Source organism: Littorina saxatilis, linkage group LG9 (genome assembly GCF_037325665.1).
Source record: "Littorina saxatilis isolate snail1 linkage group LG9, US_GU_Lsax_2.0, whole genome shotgun sequence".
Lineage (NCBI taxonomy): Eukaryota > Metazoa > Mollusca > Gastropoda > Littorinimorpha > Littorinidae > Littorina > Littorina saxatilis.
The window spans coordinates 16,763,258-16,778,540 of record NC_090253.1 but is presented as its reverse complement, the minus strand read 5'-3'; positions in this window follow the sequence as shown (position 1 = coordinate 16,778,540).

Here is a 15,283-nt window from a genome sequence, read left to right as displayed (position 1 = left end):
GACCGAGAGGAGCCGAGTCAATCCGAGACCAACCGAGAGGACGTGTTTCGCGCCGTTTCGACGTCGTTTGTTCAGATGCGGCCGGTTGGATCAGTTGCGGTCATACAGGGGCGCCTTGCACAAGAAAAGATCTTCAACAATCCCGATCATCATCATGGTACAATAATGTTTTGTGCGCCCCCATGTATGTGTTCTGTGCTAATAATGCACGGTTGTGAAATGTCCGTACACATTTTGTGGCACTATGTAATTGTTAGTGCATCCTCCGGCGGATGCTTCGTGCTAAAAATGCACTTCCATTAAAATATTGTACGCTCATGTCAGTAATATATTTTCAATTGTTTCTCTGTCAATTTCAAGTGTTTGTTTCCAATTACTTCAGTATCTCCCTGTTGCAATTCCAGGTGATTCATTATGCATGTGCCAATTTGAGGTGTTTAATTCTGATTCCTGTATTTACAGTGTAAAATTAAAACTATTGTTTTCAAACATTCCTATGACACCTGGTAATGGTACTGTGGTTTTGTTTTTAATTTGTATTTTGTTTTTCTGCAATAAATATTTGAAATGGATCTGAGGCCGACTTACTACTTTTAGCACTCTTTTTCACCACATTCCCACGTACAGATATTGCAATATCAACTCTTCCTTTCTACCTGTTTCAAACAAGCTCTATTTTTTAATTAAAAAGTTTTTACTAAATGTCTTAACATAGAGGGGGGAATCGAGACGAGGGTCTTGGTGTATGTGCGTGTGTGTGTTTGTGTGTGTGTGTGTGTGTGTGTGTGTGTGTCTGTCTGTGTGTGTGTGTGTGTGTAGAACGATTCAGACTAAACTACTGGACCGATCTTTATGAAATTTGACATGAGACTTCCTAGGAATGATATTCCAGGACGGTTTTTTTTTGGTTTTTTTTTATAAACGTCTTTTATGACGTCATATCCGGCTTTTTTGTACAAGTTGAGGCTGCACTGTCACACCCTCATTTTTCAATCAAATTGATTGAAATTTTGGCCAAGCAATCTTCGACGAAGGCCGGACTTCCGTATTGCATTTCAGTTTGGTGGCTTAAAAATTAATAAATGACTTTGGTCATTAAAAATCTGAAAATTGTAAAAAAATAAATAAATTATAAAACGATCCAAATTTACGTTCATCTTATTCTTCATCCTTTTCTGATTCCAAAAACATATAAATATGTTATATTTGGATTAAAAACAAGCTCTGAAAATTAAAAATATAAAAATTATGATCAAAATTAAATTTCCGAAATCGTTTTAAAAACTATTTCATCTTATTCCTTGTCGGTTCCTGATTCCAAAAACATATAGATATGATATGTTTGGATTAAAAACACGCTCAGAAAGTTAAAACGAAGAGAGGTACAGTAAAGCGTGCTATGAAGCACAGCGCAACCGTTACCGCGCCAAACAGGCTCGTCACTTTCACTGCCTTTTGCACTAGTGGCGGACTACGTTCAGTTTCATTCTGTGAGTTCCACAGCTTGACTAAATGTAGTAATTTCGCCTTACGCGACTTGTTTTTTCTTGTGGCTGTTTGATCAATTCATAGCAAGCATTGACTGAAATAAACAATTTATATATCCAGCACAACATGCAATTCATTGACTTTTGACCCTAACCTTTTAACACTTCCCAAAATAAATCTTTGGTGGACATTGCATCGACGCTGTTCATTTTGAATGAACATTTTTCTTGTGTGTGCTTATGAGTGACATCTCTCGCTGCCTTACTATCTTGGTGTCAGTGTATGTGTGTGTCTCTCTCTCTCTCTGTCTGTTTGTGGCTCTTTCGGTCTGTCTGTCCTGTCTCACTCTCTCATTCTCTCTCTCTCTCTCTCTCTCTCTCTCTGGAACGTGTACGGCTTACGTCACCAAGTCTAGTTTTTACGTCACGCGTTTGCCAAGATCTGCAGTCTTGGTGGGAGCAAAACAACGTATGCATTTGGAACATTGGCGAAAAAGTGAGTCACGTGTGACGTAATATCTACACGTACACGTACAGGTCTTTCCTGCACGTTCGATCATCTAGAACTGTATTATCCCCGAGTACGCTAGTACAAGGGTCCAGCAGACTTTAATTGTGTGTCTGTCTGTCTGTCTGTGTGTCTCGACTTAACAGCTTATTCCCAGCCAGCAAAATTTTGCGCAGCGAATGCGTGTCGCAGTCGCCAAACTCTGCGTAACAACTGCACTGGACGCATGCGTAACGCGCGCGATTTTGCAAAGCGAAATACATGCGTGACACACTCGTTTTCCCTCAGATTACGCAGACCATACGCACCTCCAGCGCACGCTTATTTGACACCAAGACAAATTCGCACTCTCCACGCAGACGTCACGATTGCTTTACGCATTCTCACGCTATTAACGCGCTCTCCACGCAGACGACACGATTGCTTTACGCATTTAACGCGCTCTTGACGCAGATGTCCTGATCATCTTACGCACTCTCCACGCAGATGTCACGAATTATTGACGCATTCTCAGGCATTACGCGCTTTTTACGCTCTCTTCACGCAGATGTCACAATTGCTGTACGCATTCTCACGCATTTGACGCACTCTCCACGCAGATGTCACAATTGCTTTACGCATTCTCACGCATTTGACGCACTCTCCACGCAGATGTCACGATTGACCTACACAATTTTACGCAGACCACACAACCGCTTTACGCACTCACAAACAAATAATGGGCAGTGCACAACATTGTATTGATCCAGAAAGACAAAGGTCAAGCGTGCAGGTTCGATAACAGAGATGATCATAATTATGTACAAGTTCTAAAACAAAAATGCAGTCAAATAAATTGATTAAAACAAAGGAGAGATTTGAATCTCGCTTATTGCCATTGTGACTTCCAGGTTTTAATTTCACTGCATTTTGACATATACCAGCAGCACGGAAACAAAAATGATCAAAATACTATTCAAAGCAGAATTCAAATTGGCAGAACAAAGAATAAATAGAACAAAACCCTGATAGTCATCATCGATACGCCGTAGTACATGCAGTGAAGAATCCAGTATAACTTATAAGAGAGAATTTTGATGTACACTCGTCACTATATCACATTGATGTAAACAAATAAATAAATAATTGGCACAGCCTAGGCATAGGCAGCAGTGAGTTGTATCAACATGTTTGAATACAGAACAGCAACAAAAAGAGAAAAAAAGTTCTACAAGCCAGCTAATAGTTGAACTTCAGATTACTAATGATATCACAAACAAACACTTAGTTAATGCCCATTCTCCAGGGATCGAAATCCAGTCAATGTACACCAAACTAGGATAACACATACATTTAGAATCTATCACGACTGCATAAAACATTGGTATGCAATTCACAAAGCAAGGAACTTGAAACATGAACATTGACATTAAACATACATATGTGCCCCACACACATTTCGGACAAGGCAGCTGAACGAAATTCAGATGTGGATGGAGCACAAAATAATTAGATGGGGCGGCGTGAAAGCATACTGGGACAAGGAACAAGCAAGAGAAAGAGGATAAGAAGATAAAAGGAAGAACAAACCGAAGAATAAGAAAGAAAAAAACAAAATAAGAGAAGGAGAGAAAGAAAAAAAAAGGAAAAAAAAAAAGGAAAAAAAAGGGAGACAATCATATGAATGTGTACCATTAATTTTAAATAAAAGAAATTAAAAAAATTACTTTTAAAAAGGAGACATTTCAGGTTTTGATTTGAAGTGTGTTAACATATTCACATATACCAGTAACTTTGCATGGAAAAAAAAAGTTCACAATGATTTGAAGCAAATTCAAATGCCAGAGAAAAAACAGAACAAAACCCTGATGTCATCATTGATAATCAGTGGTACGTTCAGTGAAGAAAAAACAATTGACACAACCTAGACATGGGCAGCAGTGAGTTATCAAGTTTCACTACACAAAAGTAACAACTATAATAATGAAACAAAAGGTAAAATGCCAGCTAATAGTCAAAATTCAGAACAATGATATCAAAAAGAAACACTTATTCAATGCCCCTTCTCCACTGATATGTATAAGCACACCAACATGACATAAACTCATAAATTTAAAAAAAAACATGACATAAAACTCATAAATTAAAAAAAACTTATCAGACTGCGTAAAACATAGGTTTGCCATCTCAAAATGGATGTAAAACACGCAGCTTACTCACAAAATGATAGACAAGTCTCCAGCGGCCAGCTGCTCAGCAAACAAAATAAGGTGGCGAGGATCAATATAATTGAAATGCATTTTTTTTGCTGTTTCGGAGAGAACTTTGCTTCATTTACCTTACACTGCCTGCATTCAAGGGCTAAATTTTTATCAGGTGCACCAAGACTTACATCTGTAGAAATCCAATCATAACGGTTTTAACAGCAAAAAAAAAAAAAGTATATTTCTAGTCTCGCTTCTAAATTCTCAACTCAACTCCAAAAAATAATAAAGAACAACAAAAACCCGCATCATGCATTGTCTCCTTCAAGCTGCCTAGGTTGTTTGCGTTCGACTCCCATAAATGACAAGGAATTGTTAAAACCTTTTCTTTCTATTTGTTCACTTTTTGTTTTCTTCTTTTCTGAACTCTTTATACTTGTATTTTATTCATTTTAATTTAGCCTGAAGGTTTGAGTCGTGTATTAAAAATCGAATATAGTGTGTAAGTGCCCTTGAACAGCTTTTCCAGAATCATGTATTCTATATTTTTAGTATGGGATACCCACAAGAAAAGTTCAAATGCATCCATGCGTCTCCACTGATAGTAATGGTAGTTGAGCACTTCCAGTTTAGTCTTCTGTCGTTCTGACACAACCTAAAAGGGTACATCATGTCTGAACATCATCTGTAGAAGAGTGTGAAGTTTAAAGCTTAGCTTAAATAATGTCCAACAAAACCCCAGACTCTTCTGTACATTACCCATCAGCCACACAGACCTGAACTGTGAAATACAATTACTCACTAGCAATTTCTCAGGCGAGTCAAATCTTACATTCATCAAATTTTTGCAACTAGCATTGTAAATAAGCCTACAGAGATTACAAAGTTCAATGACTGCAAACCAAACCATGAAGGCTCTTCCATGGCCTGTTGTCTCTTTCTTTTATCACAGGCTTCCAAAAACCAGTCTTGAACGGCCGTCTTCAAGGTCTTGACCTGTGGCACCCGTACAGCTTCACGGAACAGCCTCTGCATGACAAAACAAAAAATAACATGAACTTAGATCATCAAACAACTATCACTGATTTGAGAAAAGTCTCAAGTTTATTTCCTGACGCCTGTAAACTTGCTAAAAATCATACAGACACACAAACTTGCATACACACCATACGCTTTTACAACACACCAACTATACTTGAGTTAGGAAATTACAACACATTGTAATCCTTGTAGAAGAGAAGTAAAAAAAAATACCTACCCTAATATTTGTTTTAACCCTTTCGCTGCCAATCAAAACTTGGGTATGTGCATTCCTGACTGCCAGGGAATATTGGAGTTTGGGGTGTAATAATTCACAAAAAAATCTAGCTTCAAACTGGCAGAAGGTAGGTAAGTAAAACCTATGTTGTTTTTAAAGGAAATTGAACCAAGAATCTGTTTTTAGTGTCTAATCATGGAAATGATAATTAGTTTGGCTTATAATGATGTTTAAATATGAACTTTTGAAAAATCAGCCCGGCGCATCTTCCGGTGCCTGTGGATCAAACACAGGTGGCTGTTTTGCTCGCTCCAAGAAAGGATTATAATCACTGTCATCTACCTGTTTCCAACGAATTGTCCGAAAGAAGATCTCCCCCTTCCCCTGTCAGTATCCATAATCATTTGCACCGCCTGTAGCGTCAGTCCGGCTTTGTTTTTCCCTACTAGGGCCCGGTCGACAGTCACCGTTAGCCATTTTGACGAGTCGAGATTTCTCTCCCATACCCTGTCGACAAGGCCGAAAATAGCCTTCAAACGTAAAACCGCGTCACCATTTATGTTTATTCACAAGAATGAGGTATCCTACCAAGCCATTGGCTGCTATTTGTGTGTCAGCAGTGACGTAGCATTTCTGGAAAATCCCGGAACGGAGAAGACGGGTTTACCCGTCCTAAGGCGCTGCGGCTGCACAAGCGCATGACTGGTATACCCGTCATAAGGCAGTCAAGTGGTTAAAGTTACCTTTACTATGACTTTTTCTTTGGGGGCCTTCGGAAATTCATAATACATGTACTGTGACGTGCAGACGCATATGTGACGACATCATACCGTTTGCTAACATCCTTATTTCGTATGTAGTCGAAAATCCATGACACTGACAAATGAGCTCAGGAACTTGGCTTCTAGCAATTTAATGTTAAGCGTAAAAGCTTTGACAACTATCATTCACATGTGAAACATGGCAAATTTAAAATTGATTCCAAAGAACAAAATTTGAGACAGAAATAACTTGTTGTTTTGTAGACATGGATTTTATCTTCTTCCTAAAAGGACCAGGATGATTTTACAAATTATGAAAAACAACTCACTGTCGATGGCTTTTAGTCGCAGCGTACACCATGGTCTCTTTCCCTGCCCTCCCCCAGAGCCCCCTGTCAGCAACCGTGTAGCCTATGGAACACCTTCGTCATCACAGCATCAGTAGTCGTCTTTAGTTCATGTCCACCAACCACACCGAGCTCATGGTCATGGATCTGAAACAAACAAAACAAGCCAACTGAATTCCAAAAATCAAATATTCAGACAGCTCTTCTTCACATACAAACAATTCAATCTGGAAGCATCATACTGTCACCTGGAACAAAAAATCAATAATCGCACTTGCTTTAAAAAAAAAAGTTTTCAGAAGAGCAAATGGTGATTTGAGTGTAGCATTGTCATAAAATGTAATCACACACCTCAGGTGACCTGCATCAATCATTCAATACTATCTCACAAATCTTCATTTGGAAAGCACAAACATAGTTAGAAGAGAGCGTCAACCGTGATACTATTCAGTGTGGAAATTTTTTTTTCTGACCCATAATCCGATGCCTACACAAAGTGAGAATCAGAACTCACAAGAAGGCACTGTTGCATGTTTGTGATTATTTGCTTGAGTGTAGCACTTGCAATTTTGAACTTGAGGAAACAGCGTAGCAATTTCTGTTACATCCCTGAAAACCTAGCAGATGGCAGCTCTGGCCACAGAGCAATATTTGCATTATTTCTCACAGATGCAATGATCACAGAAAACAAAGTGGTGCATGCATTTTCCGCACCCCACATGAGAAAAAGAGGCCCATCATTGTGCGTACCCATAAGCATAGTTTTATCATCAAAATGTGTTGGTTAAATTCACAAATGTGACCAATACGCATAAACCTTGCATGAATTCCCAGGATAATGGGAAACTGGTCATGACTGAGAACTGATGAACAGTTAAGATACACCCGTGAACCGTGATGACATCTGGCATCCTCCAAAAAGCACACACTCAAGGTAACATTTAAAGCCTAAAGAGCGTCTAACAATAACATGTCACTCTCACAAGATCTTGCTACAGTTATCTGGGGAAAATAGCACAGGCATGACTGGTCTGCTTCAACAATAGCATTCAAAGCCACCTACCAGTGATCACTCCTTCGACAGATCCATCATGTGCCTTCAACATCTTCCACACTCAACAGTAAAAAGATGACTCCATCGAACAGTAGCACAGGCTCTGGCTCCACCATGATTCTTTGGCGACCAATTACTAAATTAGTCGCATCAGCAGACCTGTTTACCCCTAAAACATTGCATGTGTATTTTCTGGGAGCAAAATGAGGCAAATGTGTAGTTTTGTAATTGAATGTGTAGAATTTCTCGTCGACCTATCACAACAACAAGAACAATGATTGCTACTTTTTACCACATGTATTGATTGACTGACGGAAAAATGGGAATTGCAGACAGTGCAATGAGCATGATGTTTTCCTTTCCGCGAAGACAAGGCATGGGTAGTCCTGATGATATTTTGGCAGAAAGACTTGGTTCGGCGCATTGCTCGTCTTTTTCTTTTTGGTCGGTGGCCTTTCGGAGTCATTTTCTTCACAGTTCTCATCTTCACTTTCGTGTGCTCTGCGTTCAGCCATTGTGTCGAAACGCCCGCATGGTTTGTCAGTAACGCTTTCAGGTGTGCCCGGCATTTGCTTGGAGAAGCCTATTCGGCATTAACAAGCTTCCTGCGGCTCGTCAACAACGCAACGCCCGTGGGCGCTTTACGCGCTGCACGCAGCAAACGACTGCTGGCCGAAAACAAGGATTGGAAAATGGATCGGTCAAGGGAGATGAAGAAAATTACGGATTGTGATATGCGTAGCCGAAACAATACCGTTTGCGTGCAGGGACGGGGCGGTGTGAGAGCACAACGGGACAAGGAACAGGTGTAAAGACGGAAAAAAAAAATAAATAAAAAAAATACCGTTTGCGTAGAAAACGACAGACTTGCGTAGTTGCGTAGTATATTATTCAAATTCGTAGTTTACTACGCTCAATGTGTAGTGTAAACAGGTCTGCATCAGGTCCATCTGCTCCTGTAGAACCTTCTCCAGCAGCAAGAACTGATGTTTATCTTGCCGCTCTGCTCTGCTCGTAGTCTTGTGTCCGCTGAATGGAAGAAAAGAAGAACAAAAAGACATTTACATGAAGCAATACATATTTTAGACAATCTGTCGGCCTGAAAAGAAACCATCAGCACTAAAAAACAATCTGAGCAAATGTTCAAAGTAAACGTGACATCTCTATATTTTTGAATTCAGGAGAAGATGAGGAATATATATATTGCAATCAATTTTTAAAGGGGCATACAGAGTGGCATTTGATGGGGTAAAAAGATGTAGGGACTCAGCAGTTGGAGATGAACATTTTTGTGTGTATTTACTTCAAGCAGATTTTTATTTTTTTAGACAGAAGAACAAACACACACTAAAAATCATTGTTTAAAGTTGAACTGACCTTAACTTTTCCTCCAAACACTAGAACTTTTTGTATTCATTCAAAAATATTCATCAAAAAGGTTAAATTTTAAATTCAATTTTGCAGACTTTGGATGAAAAGTTACTCTTCTCTGGCATCCCGCGGACACAGTTCACACTTTCTCATCAATGAGATGCCTGTGTTAATTAAAAACAAACATCAATAAAACTATTAAAATAAAATAAAAATTTAAATATAAAAATAAAATCGACCAACCGCCCCCACCCGATTTTTTTTCCCTTTGCTGGAAACAATACATTTGTTTCACTAAAACAGTAAAAGAGATCAGCTGAATTTGTTTGACACATCTGGTTATAACTAAAAGAATAAAACACAAAATAAGCCAAAGTCACAGAACAAAAAGACGCTGTCAGTGTCACTATCAATGACTCTGAATGAGACACTCATTGCTATCGAGCCATACCTGTTCATCTTCACCTTGCCGGGACGGAACGACAGTCTGCGTTACTGGCATCGGTGGCGGTGTTAAGGTCACTGTCCATCTCAGCTTTCTTCACCTTCAGTTCAAACAAGCAGTGAGCACCGTCATACTCAAGTCAAAGCTTTCTGAAAAAATAAATACTTGGAAGTTAAATAGGATCACATTGATTCCCAAACCTAACAGTAACAGTAACACGCAAACATCAAAACTGGAATATTAATTATTAAATATAAGCATCTCAATTTCACTAAATTAGTATATTTATTTTCTCTGTGATGTATTTTTTATTTTTATTTCAAAAAAATCTGTTTTTCAACTTTATCACTGCACACGCTGACACAGCCTCTGCCTGCCTCTCTAGTCTATGCATGCCTCGGGAACAAGGGTAATTTTTCTCTTTTCCGAGACTCAGACACAGAATATTCCACTATGAGTCTATGTCAGTATGCGGAACTGAAAGTTGAATATCTGTGGAAAAATAAAAAGATACAAATAAAAAAAAAACAGATTTATGAAGAGCCTATTAGTATTACTACTAAAGCTCCTGACAACTGCTGCCGCAATGACTCGACCAGATTAGGAACCAACCAAAGTTCACCAAGAAACAGACAATGAGACATAAAATGATAAACGAAAATTCAGTTTTTATGGTGCCGTGAGCGACCCGCGAATCGGGATTCGGATGGTATTTTCACTCTTCCACAACTCCTTAAAAACAAACCACTGCATCAATCAACTTTATGTTTTTGGAAAAGTTAGTTCATTCATCCATCTTTCAGACAAAACAAACATGAATGAATAGAACAGTGTTCTTCTAGGCGAAAAAAAAATCGAAAGTGTGAGAAATTCTCTCTGCCATCAAACTCGGAAGCCGAAGCCGCGAGCTATCAAAAATTCAAATTCCCAAATCTTTCCTTCAGTTGATCAACTTACCTATTCTTGAAAGAAGTCAATCTTCATTTCAGAGAGAAGGATAAGATTACCTTGCATCCAATAAGCAAGTCAAAAATACAAGTCAATATGAAGAAAAAGCAAAAAAACGCCGATACAATGTGGATTTGACAGACTTCTTGCCAACAGGAAGTTGGAGATTGTCTGATTGAAGTAGGTCTGACAGACAAGGGAAATAACTTCAATAAATTGCTCTTTTCAGTCAAGGTAACTGTCTCCCCTGAAATTGAACTTTCATAGAGATTTTCTTCCAAAGCAAAATAAAATAAAATGAAAATATGCTGAGAACAAATTTTATGTAACCATTAACATCAGCCTTTATTTTGAGTAGATAATTAGTTTCAAAGTTACTTTAGTTTACATTTTTTTGTTTAATCTGAATTTTGTAAATGTTTTTATCGTTTTGTTATGGGTGTTCATATAGATTTCAGTTATCTTTTCTGTTCATATAATATTTTTATTATGCTTTGCCTAGATTTTTCCACGACATTATTTTGTGAAAAGCTGATTCCTACAACAATACCAAATCCCCATTACAATAATTATATTACATGCTAAAACAATTATAATGATAATACAAATTAAAATAATCATATTTATTTTAAGATAAAAATAATCAGGATAACAATTAAGCAAATAAATGTTAGTAATAACAAAATGATTAAATAAAAATTAAATGGGAAAACCATTACATAAAATAAAAATATTTTTATTAAACTTTTAAATGCAATTTTTTTAAAACCGAAACTGTCTTAAGATAAACTGAAAAATAACGGATTGAAAGTTTTTATGCAATTTTTTTTCTAAAAAAAAAAAAAAAAAGAAGTTTTTGAAGAAGAATAACTATTCATAACCAAAATTTAAAAGTAAATATTTTTTAATAACATAAAATATAATAAATTATTTCATGAAGTAAATGCATAAACCCACGGTATAAAATTAGGAAAAACAAAAATTGCAATCACCTTTTGATTGAATCCATGCATGCTAAACACTGCGTGGTGAAGTCGTTTCGAATGCGACAATCTGCGTAAAAGTTGGCGAAAAGTAACGCGCGCGAAGCGAAGGTGTCACGAGGCCGTACGCATCCCCGCGCATGAAAAACGCAGAAATAATGCATGCGTCACGCAGAATCATGCTGGCTGGGTTGCTGGGAAACTACTGCCAGGCGCAGTTCGTTCAAAAGTTGATACACTAACTTGATAATAGGTCCGATTGATCGTATTAAAACTTCATAATGTTACCTGGGACCTAAATGCGAAATAAACCACACAAAAACCGACTTGGCGGTGGGAGGAATTCGCGGTGCAACAGCCAGCCAGGCAGAACGGTGCAAGGTCTCAGCAAACCAAGACTATGCCATACTCGTAGCAAAGCCGCCGAATGGTACCGTAAACCAAGAATAGTGACGTAAGAAAATAGAATGTCGTCTTTTGATTTGGAACGTGACGTGTTTTAGAATGGAGATGTGGTAGTGTGTGTGTGTGTGTGTGTGTGTGTGTGTGTGTGTTTGTGTGTGTGTGTGTACGGTGTGTGTGTGTGTGTGTGTGTGTGAGATAGAGAGAGAGGGAGAGAGAGGAGTGAGGGAGAGAGAGAGAGTGTGTGTGTGTGTGTGTGTGTGTGTGTGTGTGTGTGTGTGTGTGTGTGTGTGAATGTCTGAAGAGTACTCGGGTCCAGCGCGAGCGTTTTTTATTTGTCATACCGGTTTGATTAACTCCGTACATTTGCGACGGTTTGTTTGTTTGTTTGTTTGCTTAACGCCCAGCCGACCACGAAGGGCCATATCAAGGCGGTGCTGCTTTGACATATAACGTGCGCCACACACAAGACAGAAGTCGCAGCACAGGCTTCATGTCTCACCCAGTCACATTATTCTGACACCGGACCAACCAGTCCTAGCACTAATCCCATAATGCCAGACGCCAGGCGGAGCAGCCACTAGATTGCCAATTTTAAAGTCTTAGGTATGACCCGACCCACGACCTCCCGATCACGGGGCGGACGCCTTACCACTAGGCCAACCGTGCCGGTTCACCGGATTGTGCATGTGTCGTTCTATATATAGAAATTTAAAACAAGAAATTACTCCGAGGTAGGAAAAACACCCCCGTCAAAGGGAAATAACCTTCTCAGTTGGTGGCAGTGACTGAGTGAGAATGATTATTTCCCTTTGACCATTAAGATGTCCCTCTATAAGTCCTTGTATAATTTTAATCCACCAATAACTCCCTAACCGTGTGTTTGACTGGTCCCAATTTTTGTAAGGACCGTCTCAGGAATGTATAGAACCTGTTCACCAAGTTTGGTGACGATCGGTCCGTTCATTCTTGAGATCTATATGCGAACACAAACACACAAACAAACAAACAAACAAACAAACACATCGACCGAAACCTATACACACCCCTATACCGGGTGTGTAAAAAAACACATATGACACTTTCACTTTGCATAGTTTAGCGGTGTCCTTACAAACTGTTAGTTCCCACTGTGGATATAACGAAGTCGAGTTGGGTTTTTTTTTGCTTTGTTTTTTTCTCAGGATCAGAAATTTAAGAGTTATAGAATCGGGAGGGAAAAATAGGGTCGGTCGGAAAATCGGAAACATTATATTTTTTTCTTGGCCTAATTAGAGGTTACAGAACTTTAACGTAACATTATCATTTGTACCGGGACACCTCTCGAAGTTTGGACGCGACACTATCATTTTTAAAGAAAGGATCGGGAACAGATGTCTCGGTTTCTTGAGTCAGGGCTGGATCAAGTATAATAGAGGGGGGGGGGAGGCGGGGGGAAGGGGGTCAAAAATTGAGGAAGGGGTCTTGGGGCCGTCCAGGCCCCTTGTGGGGTACAGAGGCGACGCCCTGTTGGGGGGGGGGGGGTTAGTGTGGTTTTGCCCCCCCCCCCCCCCCCTGACGGTGAGAACATTTTACATTTCAATGGTAATTTTTTGGTCTATCCTCGTGTCTGGATACCAAATTGTCTCCGACGAGGTACATCAGGCGGCCAAGGGGGTGGGGGGGGGGGGGGAGGAGGAGGTCCGGAACCCAGGTTCACCCCCCCCCCAAGGTCCGGCCACGTGAGTTGTTGTCGTATCTCATCAACCCCATGCACCAACTTAAGCATGACAAACCAAAACCAGGTAAAATTAGTATTTTGGTGTTCAGTCAAATGTTACATATATATCAAATGTCATTTGCTTTTAAGAGTACGCTCATAAGCCTAGCTTGTTGTGCTCCATGTTCCTTATTTCATGTATGCGGTAATAGTACCAATGGAATGTATTGAATAAACTTGTTTGAACCAAATGTTAAAGTTTCTACCACAGACATACATACATACGCACGCACGCACGCACGCACGCACGCACGCACGCACGCACAGACAGACAAAAATTAGCATCGCATAGCTAGGCTACACTTACGTGAGCCAACTAACAAACTATACTTCCTCACCAAATGAATCAACCAATCGTTCATTCAATCAATCTATCCATCAATCCATCTATCAATCAATCATTCAATCAATCAATCAATCAGTCAATCAGTCAACTGACTAACAATGTCAAACCTTTTTTTGCAGCCCGCCTTTTTATTTCGAACGTAAATACACATATACACGTAGTCAACAGTACCATCAAAATTGCCTTGAGCCTGTAATGGGTTCTTTTCCTTGTGTGTCGCTTTTGCACCGTACACCAACCCTATAGACAACTTTTTTGCCCAGAACAAGTAACTCCCTGACCTTAACAGGGAAGGCTTTTGTTGGCAGTGTAATGCGATTGCAAGCGACAGTTTCAGCTTTGCAAATGATGCATGTTGTTTTGTTCATACCTTGGTCTGGACCCACGCACTGTACATTCTGTAAATGGGCCTTGAGCGCGCAAGATGTATGGGGTAAATCCCCGGTAATGGCTCGTTTCTATTTTACAAGTGGACCATCTTACAAGTACTCATCGCTATTTATTAGACAGATCTAGATGTGGAATTTTTAAGCACGTGTACGGGTAACGTCATCAAATCTTGTTTTGACGTCACGCGTTTGACAAGATCTACACGTCTTGCTGGGAGGCAAACAACGTGTAGGAAAATGGATGACTGCAACATTGAAGAAGGGTGAGCATCATCTAGACCAATAAATTTGTGACCCTCCACCACGAAATGAGTCGCATGTCACCTCGCGCGGTTCTGCGCTAGGCTTAATATAAGTCCGGGGAGTGTCTGGTAACAGTGTGAGGGTCACCTTAGTCACAGGCTTATAACTCAAACAGTTTACGCTCTTTTCTAAAACGGTTTTCACCACTGGATAGAGCATAAAAAACTCTTTAGGAAAATGTAAACATATGAAAATCATGCAAAGGTGACATGCGACTCATTCCGTGGTGGAGGGTCACGAATATCACAGACGTGTACAGATGACGTCATATCTACACGTTCGCTCATCTGGAACACTGTATTGTGTCTGTCGACACCCGCTTGCAATCTGTTGCTTCTCTTTATTTGACAAACCGAGCATAGGGCGTCATAGCACAAAAGCAAGACATCAAATTCTCCAAATCGGAGTGAATCCTGAGTAGGGACATCCTTTTTTGTGTGAAATTATGTAAGTGCCCTTCAGTGATTGGTCGATGCATTTCGGTGTTTCGACATTATGTCGTTCATGCTTGATGTCAGTGCTGTTTGACTTTGCTCTCCAAACTCATACACGGGGAACGAGAGAATATGAACGGTTATGAACAGTGAGATCGGTAAAGCGTAGAGCATACAAACACGATCACAAAATATTGCCCTACATGATAGTTCGCGTTGTTAGCGTAGTCGGTAGCGAATATCAAAGAATGTCTTTTAAATCTTTCAATTTTTTTTGTCCTAAACGCTTACTGTAACCAAGCTGC